The 13,241-nt window shown below is 46.2% G+C and overlaps 1 pseudogene; it reads right to left on the reverse strand.

Moving 5' to 3' along the window:
* Nucleotides 1-5,774: 5,774 nt before the first annotated feature.
* LOC103775183 overlaps nt 5,775-13,241 on the reverse strand; it is a 16,234-nt pseudogene continuing 8,767 nt past the window's right edge.

Genomic DNA, 13,241 nt, shown 5'->3' on the forward strand with positions numbered 1-13,241 from the left:
TGAGTACTGCTCAGATAAAAGGGGAAAAAAGGTCTTGGTTTATAAAAAAAGAGAAAATAATTACACCAGAGGTTAGACACCACAGCACCTCCATAACTGTAATGCTAAAAGTTAGTTGTGAAGCTTGGAGACACACCTGAGATGTCTCACACCAGCACAGGTCAGAGGCCATGGCAGGGCAGTAAATGGACTTGTGGCACATGAAATGCTGCCAAAAACACTGTCCTGCAGCCCCAACCCAGGCTCTCACTCTGCATACATCCTACCCATCAGCTGTCTTCTGCACACATCCTACTCATCAGCTCTCTATCTCCTGTGTACAGTCATGGGAAGGGCATGCAAAGGGAAAATTTCCACTGACAAGCAGAAGGGTGAATGCTCTGAGCAGCCCTAGATGAGGAATTTGATAACGAGTTCTTTGTTGAAGCTGAAACTGGTGATGGGAGACTTGTGAAATTTTTCTTAAGAACGGTACCCTCAGACCCTGGCCTGGACCTTCTGCTCCAGCCTGGAGACCCCAGCACATGCTGAGGTGACAGTGACTATACTGACCTGAGCTCCCAGCCTGAAGCCATGTTAAAAACAAAGCAAAAAGCCACATCTTTGTTTTTTCTTGTGAGAATTCTGCTCCTTCCCTCCCCTAAAAGCTCTGCTGAAGAGAAAAGTCTCTCCAACCCAGTCTGGGTGATGCCTGCACTTTTTGGTCTACATCTGTGACCAATAGTTTGGCTTTCAAACCCATTTCAACAGGCACATTCCTCCTATAATTTGGTTTTCCGAATGAAGTTACCCAGTGAATTCAGCTGGTCAACATCAAAATTAACAAGTCCTGCAAAAAGCAATTGATGGCATATTTCATTATCCACTCTAGTGAATAAAGAGACGTAGCAATTTAAGCAGTTGAATTTTGTTCCAAATGAAAGGTTGGCTTGGGAGAGAACAGAGGAAACAAAGCACAGAGAGGAAAATATTGTTTTTTCCTGGTATTTCAGTAAAATAAGGTGCCAGTCAACCACTTTCTCAGTATTATGCACTTATGCAAAAAAGAATCTCCAATTTAGTGCCCACATGTGGGGTTTTTTGAGCTGGATGAGGAAGCTGCAGCAGCAGAGACAGCTCAGCCCCCACCCTCCACTCTGTGCACTGGTGCCCGAACCAGACACGCCACTTTCAAAAGTCCTTAGAAAGCTGAATTGGGGTTAGACTGCAAGTTCTCACTCACATATGGCTTTTCTGCCCATCAAACAGCCACCCACAGCACAAACACAGCCCGGGCTCTCGCCCTGCCAGCTCAAGGCACGTTTTTGATGGGAGGAAGCTTTTCACACAGAAAGAGCTTCAAAAGACACTCGTTTCCATAGGGTTACACCACTCTGCTTTCACCACACAGCCCAACGTTTTATGTGGCTTTAAACCCCAGCCCTTGACTTGGAAGCAGCAGGAAGGACAGTGAGGTGCCTGTCCCCTCGCTCGGGGAGCACAGTTTCTGCACAAGGACCCAGCGGTGCCACGCTCTGTTACTGCAGGAAGGGCTCTTGCTAGTCAGCAAGCAGAGACACCTCATTCAGGGTCTTCTCCAGCTGGCTTTTGGCAGGTTCTCCCAGCTTCTGCACCAACACCATTAAACCCCAGCATTTAGTTTTGCTGAAAGAGCTTGTTCATCCACAACACTGCAACCAGAGCCGAGTGCTAAATGCTGACGTGCTAATGGTGCTTGTGGCAGCTGACGCTCCAAGAGCACTCAGAGCTGGTCCTGAACCTCATGGGATCTACTATGGCACCAGATGTCAGAAATACTAACTGCATTTGGAGTAATATTCCAAGTAATGACCTATGGAATTAATTATGGTAACTGTTCCCAGCGTAGACACACGGCAGACTGAAAACTCAACTAGATCACTGACACGGGTGCACAAATTGGGAAGCTCAGTGCTAAAGAGACAACAGGACAGATCACAGGGCTACTCATCAAACACACACCATGAAAACAACACCGTAGAAAAGAAATAAAATTAAAACCTCAGCATTATCCAATTCAATGGTAATCTGCCAGAAAAGAAAGAAGGGGAAGAATTGAAAGCAAGCATTAGTAAGAGAAATCACAAATAAATGTCATGTTAGGATCTTATAAATCATTTAACACTTGAATGCTGCAATCCAATATTGTGAGCATTTTACAGCTGGAACAAGCAACGTTTGGACCCAGCCTGGCTGGGAGCTCTGCAGCTTCTGAGGCAGGATGTGCCCTGCCTTTGTCCCTGGGCCAAGTGACAAACCACAGGGGCTGGCTGGCCAAGATCCAGCAGCTTCACCCTTGGGCACAAGAGTCATCACCAGAGTGAGCTGTGAGCAGCAGCAGGGGCTGGGTTTCCAGTTTGGGAAGGAGAAGCAGAGCTTTGAAATGGAAGTCCTGCAGAACCGAGGCTATCATCTGGTCGGCACCCAGGCAGGCGTGTATGAATGGCATGTTTCAGCAAAGTAAAAAACTTGGGTCTAGCCTACACTGTCAACGTCACTGAGTTCTGTGCCTGTTACACACAGCACAGCATGCTCCCCAGCACAGAGCAGAGCTGAGCCCGTGCCAAGGCCAGGAGTCTGCAGCAAGATGGGAAACTTCAGCCCTCCCACGAGCTTCCGCCCATCTGTGCTCAGCACAGGGATCCCAGCTGCCTGCCCAGCCCCACGGGACAGGGCTGACACCCCCCACGGGCTGGGGGTGGGGGAATCCAGGGTTGGGGCTGGAAGATCACCCTGAGAGCAGGAGCTTGACCATTCCTCAGACTGCTCCAGCGAGCCCCACGGGGTGGAGCAGCAGCATCCCACACCATGCCAAAGCTTCCACGGGCACTCTGCTGCTGAACTCCACTCCCCAGGGACTGCTGGCAGCCCCGTGAGCATCTGACCTACAAAATCCTGCTGGTGTGGTCAGCAAGCTGGTCCTGAGAGCAAGTTTTGCCACCTTTATGCATGTGAGGACTCCTGCACTGAGGGAGGAGGTGCATAAGGGGTTCTTCCTCTTTTTTTTTCCTCTCCACGCTCCAGCATCATTTTAAAAACAAAAGGTATTGCCTTTTAAGTGGTGACTAAATACAGTTATATGAGTCACAAGGGAGAATAAATATGATTGTGCTTCTCACAGCCAGACACTAAGAGCTGTTGTACTACTACGAGCAGTCTATCTGTAAGCAACCAGCTGCTTTTTCCACTCAGAAATCCACTTCACAGGCAAGCACATTCTTATCTTCAATTATGTAACTGATCTACTGTTTCAGAAATAAATGCATTTTCTACACTTCAAAGATTTTTAGGATCTTGTGGAGTTCTCTCCATGGCCTAAGTGGTGTAAGTTATGGTAAGTGTATCTTCTGGAAATACTGCTTCAGTGGAGTTGGCCAAGTAAAGTCTAAGCAACTCCTGTAAATGAATTTCCATTTAGAAAAAACCACCTGAGTGGCATACTGCATTTAAAAGACAAAACCTCAGAGCTCCCATTTGGGCTTTGCTGGTGTGTAGTATGTATAGTACATACCATCCACCCTTTCTATTACTCAGGGTGACCTTGGACAGTCTCTCTTGGCTCTTTTTAACAGGAGGATGTACACTGACATGCTAACAAAGCACAGAAGGGCTCTGTTGCCCTTCTTTGGATACACTCCAGCACCTCAGAGTCCTTCTTGTAGTGCATGGCCCAAAACTGAACACAGTATACCTCCCAGATGACCAGCCAGCATAGCTATGCTAGAGATTCCTCTGCCTTCAGAGCATCTCCTTCCCTTGCAACTGCAGCTACAGCCATAAACAATTATTACTAACATGAAACTGTCTAACCTCTGGAGTTTTTGCCTTTTTGTGCTGTGATTCTAGCACCATGAAACTTCTAAACACTACTGCAAGCAAAAACTGGATGTGAGACACCCTATTCTCCAGGCACAGGCTCTCACCTGCACAAGTTCCACACCAGTGCTTCCCCCAGTGCCAACTGCCAGCTCCCAGTGCTCTGGAGGATGTTCATTGGGAGGGTATGTTGCTCTGCACACCTACCATGTGCCACAGCAATAACCTGAATTCCTTAGAAGCTCATGAGAGTTCACAGACTAGGATTCTAGGACTGACTGTAGGATGTCTAGATACACAAACATATGGGCACATCCACACTCTTCTGATGCAAAACCAGGTCTGTACCTACAGAAAAAACATTCTTCTCAATGAGACAAAGGGGTTGTATGTAGGCAAGGGAAAAAAAACCATGGGTGGGTGTACAGACAGCTTCCATCTATAAATCACAACAAGATGATGACTCAGATGTATATAAATTATAAGTAAACTACAAAATATCCTCTTGTTGCAAGGTTATGTGACCTGACGAGCAGTCACCTAGACCCAGGGAGCAGATAAAGAGATTATTATCTTTCATAAAAAGGTAACAAAATTAGCTGTTTTTACAGTGCCAGCATCTGCAGGAATTGGACTTAAAACCTGCAAGTCTAAAAGCAGAAAAGCAAGAGAAACAAGCTTACCTTTCAAATTATATTTGAAGTCACTAGTTGACTAAAAATGTTTTGTTCCTGATCCAGTACAGAAGTGCTTACACATACAAAACACAGCTTGACAGAGTGAGAATTTTATTTGCTTTTACTGAATAATAAAGACAGCATTTGATACCAAATGATGAACTGTAAGTTGTTACCTTTTCTCCATAGCCTCTATCTTTGGTCATCATTTCCCTGAGCGTCTGTAATACTTTAATACACAGTTTCTCCTCATTCTCCTCTAGCAGCTGTTTAGTGTGCTTTATTAACCTGAAAAAAAACACCAATCACAGCTCCATTTAGTACTAAGATCCTAAAAAAAGAGTAATATATACACAGCTATCTTTCTTAATTGGTTTAAGCAAGTTAGTTTTATTTTCACACCATTAAACAGTCATCTTGGGAACGTTCTCTCAAATGCAACATTTCATCAGCTACCATTGGCTTTGGTGAAGCTGTGAAGGAAGCTGCATCCCAAGGGCAGGAGGACAAACAGGTACAACCCTCTGACCACAGGTAGAAAGGAATCAGGGGAAGGAAGGGGCAGCAGGATTTAGGACTTGATGGTCCTCCAGAAGGAAGAAGGAAAACTATTCCACACCCTACTTTGTCAAAAAATATACACAGTCCTGGACAGTGCAATTAAAATCTGGAGTAGGACAGGTTTTTGTTTGTCACTATGCTACCTAGCTTCCACAAAATCCCCACTTAATTCACTCCTCCAGGAGGTGATCTGAGAAGCTGGATTCTGCTCTGAACTGCTCTCCAAATGGCCTTGTAATCCTTCCTGCTTCCCTCCAAACCTGAACAGCATCTGCACTGGGTGATGTACCCAATAACAGACTGACACATGCACCCAGCACTAACTGCCAAGAGGTCAAGTACCTTCCAAATATTACTGAGGTTGAAGGCAGGGCTAGAATAATACAGATGAGCTCAAAGTTTTTTCACTCATTTTTACTGCTGCTCACACTTGTACCCTGCAGCAAACAGGGAATTTTCAAGCATTAGCTGTCAGAGCCTATCAAGCAGTGTTTCCCCACCACTCATGAGGGTTTTTTCCCCCCTCCAAGGACAAATTCCCTTGACCACACCACGAAATACTGTGCTTGACAAGTACTTCAAAGTACACCAAGAACTTACCAAGCTGGGCAAGAGGGCACCACTCCACAGGGCGTGGGAAATGGGCAAAAAGCCAAATGTAACAAAACCCCTCCCAACAAGCCAGATTTCAAGACAACTTACTTGCAAATGAAGCCTCCACTTTCACATTTCCTCCTTGCATCTGTGTTCTCTGGGAAGAGCAGCTCAGGCCTGTGGAGCACATCTACCAGGACTGAGAGCTCTGCCTGGACAAGGGGACGCAGGCGATCCTCCAAAGCTGATACTATGTCCTAGAAGATAACCACATCAAGACTTTAAACCACCATTAACTATATCTGAATTTATATGCAAGTTTATTTTACAAACCACAAAAGAGGGACAGGACAGTTAGGTCTGTCCTGCCTGGATAAAATAGATTAAAAACCTCAGTTTGGTCAGATAAGACTGTGTTTTATTGTTTAATAGTTGTCTTCAAAAAGGAAGCCCTGATTTCCAGCAGTCCCCCAGATCACTTAGTTCCCCAGCCCCCTCCCATCTCTGCAGATGCTTTTGTTGATATAGAAGAAAGAAAAATGCAGATTCATAACTGCACTGAACTCTTGACAGCTCCCTGAAAGGAGGTTGGAGCCAGGGGTGATCGATCTCATCTCACAAGGAACAAGAGATAGGACAAGAGGAAATAACCCTTTTAGGGAAGACATTTTTTCCTTATGTCCAACCTAAACCTCCCCTGGCACAACCTGAGTTGTCCAGGGCTGTGCCAGGCTGCCCAGGGCAGTGGTGGAGTCCCCATCCCTGGAGGGGTTTCCAAGCTGTGGAGATGTGGTGCTGAGGGACATGGGGCAGTGGGGACCTGGCAGTGCTGGGAGAAGGGTTGGACTTTGTGATCTTAAAGGTCTCTTCCAATCAAAACAATTCTGGGATCATGATCAGGCTACTTAAGCATACACAACCAGACAAAAAAGAAAGTATTACTGTACACCGAAGTAAAATTATTCTCCTTTCCCTTGACGTTTGGAAAGATGTAGCTACTTCAAAAATGAAAGCACATTTATCTTAATACACAAAGAGAAAAAAGCAAGATATATATGAAGGCAGAGAGGAAGTTTAATCCAATTGAAATGGACAGATAGACAGGAATGGGTAAAGAGGGAGAAGCTATTTCAGTGAGACTGGGTCGGGCAGCGTTTCCACATTAAACACGTTTCTATGAAGTTAGAACTGTTTGTCAGAAAAAGCCTTTGACTAGAGGACCCTAACCCTAGGCTTAGCAAAGGAGGAAGGGGTTGGGCAGTCACCTGCAGCCTTTCAATGATGTTTCTGTAGTCCCTGGAGGCAGCCAGCACCGAGTCCCTGCGGGCAGCGTTCCTCGCCGTCATCCGCCAGTTCATGGCAGTCTTCTGCACGATGTTGTGAGACTTGAGGAACAGATTGTTCACCTGGCTGTCCAGGTCCACAGGGATGGCAATGGCTCGGCTTTTGGCTGCAACAAGCACAAGTGAGTAAGAATTGACTCCTCCAGCCCCTGCAGAGTGACCAGCACAAGAAGAGGACAAGCTCTACCTGCAACCCCTTCATGTGCCTTTTAAACACCACCACTCTCAGGCCCTGTGGAATAGGTCAGGCCTCTGTGTAGCATGAAGTTTAGAGGCTTTCACACCTTGGAGCTTTTTACTGTTCTTTTTACAGTGTGGGAGTAGGAATCTGTCCTTACACACACACTCCCAGCATCTCATGCTGAGACACATGTAACACCTATCCAACAGAATCTGGCCTCATATCCCTTCCAAACTACACTTCTCGCTACTCCAAGTGGAGCCAATCAGTGGGAGGAGTGGCACAAAACTATTTCCCTGCTGCAGATCAGCAGGACTGCAGAGAGTTTTGAGGTTAAACAGAGAAAGCACTTCAGGTTATGGTGACAACACCTATTGCTCAACCACGACCTTATCTCAATGTCACTGTGGCTTTGGACTGTGCCTTGGCTCCGAGTCCCCCCCAGGCAGCACCTGTGGGAAGTGAGTGGTGCTTTCCTTTTGGGAGGATAACGTGTAAACAGCAAATAGTGGATGAGCACGTCTGCAGGAGCTAGTTCTGACTCCATCCATTTCTTACCTACATCTGAGAGGACCCGAATGCAGCTCTCCACTGATGCCTTCTGGCTGGGCAGCAGCCAGGTGCAGTGGTACACTCGGAACACGCCCTGCAGCAGCTGCACGAACACGGGCTGCCGAGTCTAGAACACAAGGTTAAGGAAAATCAAACCCAGCACACCACATGCAGGTGTATCAACACCATCAGCCACGAGTCCCTGCACACCAGTCACTTGAACTGGTCTGCATCCACTTGTTAGGCAACTTCATGTCATAGACAGCGTATCTACCACCATCAGCAACTGCACGGGAAGGGTGGGAACGAGCACTGGAAGGGAAACATTAAATATGTAGCTTCTAAAGCATAAAGCCTCAGTAATTGAAGCCTGACTAAGCAAAGGAAATAAGCAGCCATCCCCATCTGCTTCATCAGATTTATCAGCAAACCTGGCTCACAGAGATTCCCCTTTTAACGTTGACCAGTAGCTGACTCAAGAGTCCACAGGTAAATGGGAATTGCTCCTGGCTGAATGACAGCACAGCTCCAGAGCTGGAAACTCATCACTTCAAGTATTATTAGCTGGTATCTCATTTACTGCAGAAACCAGCTGTGTGTGTGCACGTTCTGTGGAACGCAGGTAGTAGTTAGTGGTAAACACTAGAGCTGCTATGGATCAGCCAAAATTAAGGCGTGGGGCTCAGCCCTGTGTTTCACAAGGTGTTCTTCCACTACAGAGAGGTGAGCTGCTCCTACACACACAGCAGCTCTGCCCTTTCATCTGTGCAGCAGTCCAACATCAGTGACCAAAACTCCACGTTTGATTTTGTACAGTAATTACATGAAACAATTCATTTATTTTACCTGTAGAGGAAAGAGTATTTTACACATTTCAAATGAACATCCACTGAGAAGGAACAGCCCATGTCCCTGTGCCTGCTAGCTATGCCATGTTTCTATCAGCTAAGGGAACTACACCACAGTGCAAAGCCCACAAGACTTAGGAACCAGCAAAACAATACCTCGTTTATTCTGGTCAAGATTAATGCCTGCTTGTAAGAAAAAAAGTGGAGTCAGATGAAAAAGCCAAACCTATCAGACAGTTAAATCTATTAGATCATTTCATCAAATAACACCATTATGAAATGGACAAAAGCAACATTAAAACTCAAGAACCAAATAGTACTAAGAGGCAAATACCTATTATCCTCTCTAGAAACAAGCCCAACACCAAAAATGCAGCAGACAGTAGTATCCTCCAAGGGCATTGAAACTACCTGCACTTTTGGATTTAAGCTGCCTATATACTCCTTTTAGTTGGTGTTTAAAGACTTTTTGGTCTTAAAGAGCTTCAAAGATGTTTCATTTGCTTAAATTAGGTCAATAAATCAAATAAGAAATCTACTTTGTGTTCCACATGCCTCCAACTAAACTTGTCAAGGAAAGCCTTGGGCAGCAGCACCTTTAGGAGGCAAACAGGCTAAGCAGCACTTGTTAAAGAGGAAAAGTTCTGGACAGCTGTTCTTTGAAAAGACTTACTTATGTTCTCCTAATTTTATATTATTTGCACTGTGTGACAGATGCACAAGGTGTTCCTTGAACAAGCAAGGCTGGTCTGACTCAAAGGAGGCACAATTTAAGTTGAACAAGCTGTAACATGAAAGAGCATGAGACAAGAAGAGGCTTGCAAGGGAAGAAAGGAGATGACAAGGTGCAGCAGAAAGGATGGGGAGTGACCTAAGCCAAAGGCCATGCCAAGGAGAGTGGCACTGTCACCAGCCCACAGAGACAGCAGCACTAGGTCCAGCACCAGTGGCTGCAGACTGTCCTGCAGCATCTCAGACAAGGGGGAAAATCCCACCCAGAGGAGTGATGGCCACCAACCAGGTGCTCCAAGGGGCTGTACTCCTCAGGTGGGAGAGTCCCTGCTTACAGGCAAGAGTCTTGACAGGCAGAAAAAGGGAGAGAAACAGAGCTTTTAACCTGGAGCTGGGGAGGAAAGGTGGATCCAGGGTAAGAGCTATCAGCTGAGATGGTAAGGAGAGGTGAACTAAGTTACTTCATCCTGCTAGACAGAGGGAGAGATTGAGAAACTAAAGAAAAATTGCTGACAGAAAATTAACAGACAGCTAAAATGATGGTAAGGAGTGTATCCAAATGCTCTGCACTCTGAGATGACAATTAAAGGCGTGACAGCCAAGGTATAAGGTACAGAGGGAAGAGAGGAGGGCAGAGCCCCAGGGCACAAGGCTAACCTGAGCTCAGTTTCACATGTCTCTCAATGAGGTTTTGACAAACTAGCAAGAAGGTTGATAGCACACATCAATGAGGCATGAGCAGGAACACTACTGCTCACACTGAGCAGGAAAGCCTCTACCTGCTGCACAGCCATGCAGCAGCTTCATGGAGCCTGCCCTGGAGCACTGCAGGCCCCCAGGCTGTGCACCATGATGCAAGGGCCTCACATCCATTCCTTGACAAGGGACTGGCACATCAAATGGCCAGATGCCCTTTATAGCCATTTTTGGGAACCAGATGCCTCTTAAACTGCTGCCAGTTGCATTCAGTTCCAAACCTGGAGTTTGCACCACCAACAGCTGCCTTTGGCACAAGGAGCTTGCATCAAGTTTCAACAACTACCATCCTCAAACTTCTGACAGACCTGCCAGGCACCTGACCACTCCACCCACACTCCTCCCAAAAAGTTATTTATGAATAAAAGAATGATGTTATCTTTGTGCTGCAATACAAATACTAGGGCAAAGTCCTGACACTGCTGTTCTGCAGCAATCTCTACCTTCTGCCACTCCAGAAATGTTCTAAGCTTCCCCCCCATATATCCCCAACTTTTGAAAAATAGAAAAATTACTCAGTGTAATGAAACACACTAGAGCTTCTGGAAGTTTTTTGGTTTTAAAGGACATTAGGATCTTGCTATAAAATAGGTTCTCTTTAAACAATCACCTTTGCACCCTCTGTAATGCAACACACTCTCCTCCTGTCTGGAAATCTTGCCACCAAAGCTTTACCTATCTTCCTTCCTCACAGCACTCTGTAGACCTCCCTTCTGCTGTGCTGCTGCTCTGCCACTGCTAGACAGCTGGCATGCTGAACTACTGCTGAGCAAAACTGCTTGTTTGCTCTCCTACACCACCCACACTGTCTTATTCAACTGTACTCTGATCTATGGCTGCTCAGAGGATGACCAGAGCTCCTAGATGCAACTGCAGAACAAACCAGGGACAAACCCTTCATTTCCCTCCTTGCAGTGTGATTTTCTTACCCAGAACCTCAAAATAACACACACAAACTCTCTCCAAAAGACTTGTGTGGTCTCAGTGTTAGGTTGAATCTGCTAGTGAAGTCATGTGACACTTCAGCTTCTCTAGAAAAACATTTGTTTGGACTCTGATCCAAAAATCTCTCCACTTCTACAGCAGAAGGAGCACCCTGGTCACGAAGAACACATCTGCTCCTCCAGGACAAACACTGTGTCTTTTTAACAGGTCAATGGAGTGGAATTGGACTGAGGGTAGCTGCACTGGCAGCATATTTTCACTTTGCTGTCTCTGTGTGTTCTCCTACCTGCAGAGTGGTGCTCTGATCCGAGAAGGGGGAGCTGAAGAAGGTGGTGACAATGCTCATCACTATCTCAGTCACGTACTTCTCCAGCACGGCGTCCGCGTGCTTCCTGTCGCTGGTGTTGTTACACGCCTGCAGCAGAACCCATCCCAGGTCAGGGGCAGCTCAGCCAAGGGGCACTAATACATGTTACAGACTGGAGTTCTGATTTCACCCTGCTCTAGGCCCAGCAACTCCCTGCCACCGTGGTACTGCTGACACTTGGACCCCTGCATTTCCAGCACACACAGAAGCAGAAGCCCAGCACCGTTACTGGTTTAATGGGTTGGCACGCAGCGTGTTTAGGAGGGGGGGAAAAACCCAGAGTGCCTCAGAGGAAAGAAAGTAGGGCTGAGGTGTAATGCTTTCATATGGGGAAATACTTGGAATCCCAGGCAAAAAGCCATATGGCCAAACAAATGCCAAGCTTGGAAAAAATGTGTCCTGACCTGCCAAAAAACGTCAACTATTGCCTGGGAAGGAGTTCACTTATCCTGGCCAGAATAAGCAAGCCAGGTGGCAAAAGAGAAAAAGGCAGTAGACAAAAGAGCAGGGTGTGGGGCTTTTCTGAGGCTTTGTTTTTGTTTTAAAAAGGAAAGTATTAATGTGTTCCATGGAATATGACTAATGAAATCCACAGGCATAAGGAGAAGGCACATATAAATCTGGAGGAACACAGTATTACCCAGGGTACTGACTGCCTCGATGCACCTGCTATGGCTTATTCTTCCTGCTCTACACTAACCAGGTTCATTTAAGCTTTTTGACTTCAGTTCCTAGGCACAGAAATCATTACCCGACAGATGTCAAGCAGGAAGTTCTCAAATAGCTTCCACATATGATTACTGGTGTAAATCTCTTTCATTTCCACTTCTGTGTCCACATAGCAATGATTCAAGAAATTGATGTATGCGATTTTGACCTAAAAGTACAGAAAAAAGTTACCATTAAAAAAATAACCTGAATGGTATTATGAGTGAATAAAATGTCACATTAGAACTACTATATAAATCATTTGTAATTCTACTCCTTCCTTTTATTTAAGCCATGGTGAAATTTAATGCCATGAATAGCAAGACATCACCCAATGAAAACCACCAGGATTATTGCACACAAAACGTCAGCATGATAATCATTTCCAGTGCTGCAGAACCATCTGCTCAAGGTAAGGAGCCTACTCCATAAACCCCTCTGCCTCAAGAACCCCAAAAAACCAACCAAGTACAGCATCACATTCCCATTTTAAGGGCAAGGAAACATATCTAAAAGGTTTGAATTTAGCTATCCAGACTGACTGGGGTCGCTGACAGCAGAACCAGGGAAGGAATCCAGCTTCCCAGCTTACCATCCACCTGCAGCACCACCCTGCCCAGGCCAGACCTGGCAATAGCAAATCTCCCTCACCCAAACCCAGCACAGTACAGAGGCCAGAGCCCTCACCTCGGGTATGCAGTCCTCATGGGTTACTACCCTGACAATGTCATCCAAAGGAAGAAGGGAGTTGCATTTTATTTCTGTGTAGACGTTTTTGCCTTCCGTGCACACAGCCAGCAGCTCTACCAAGTGGATGTGGTACATCAGGGGGCTGTTCTCATCCATCCGATCCCTCTCCGACCTCATCATCTGCACCAGAGTCTGGAAGGAGGCTCTGTCATTGTAAAACACGAGGACATCTTCTCCTGCATTCACCAGCTACAGAGAGAGGAAAACATCCATCCCATCAGCAGATCAAAGGCCCTGCACCTCCCCTCCCTCCTCTGCGCGCTGGCTGCCAGGGTGCAAAGCCCAACAGCTCTTTAGACACTTCAAAGGAGTGCAGCCCCCACACCAGCTGGACATTCATGCCTCACGTGCTCCCCTGACATTTTGTCTTAAAGAATTTACCACTTCTGAACC

This window comes from Merops nubicus, unplaced genomic scaffold (assembly GCF_000691845.1).
Source record: "Merops nubicus isolate BGI_N331 unplaced genomic scaffold, ASM69184v1 scaffold15706, whole genome shotgun sequence".
NCBI classification, from domain to species: domain Eukaryota; kingdom Metazoa; phylum Chordata; class Aves; order Coraciiformes; family Meropidae; genus Merops; species Merops nubicus.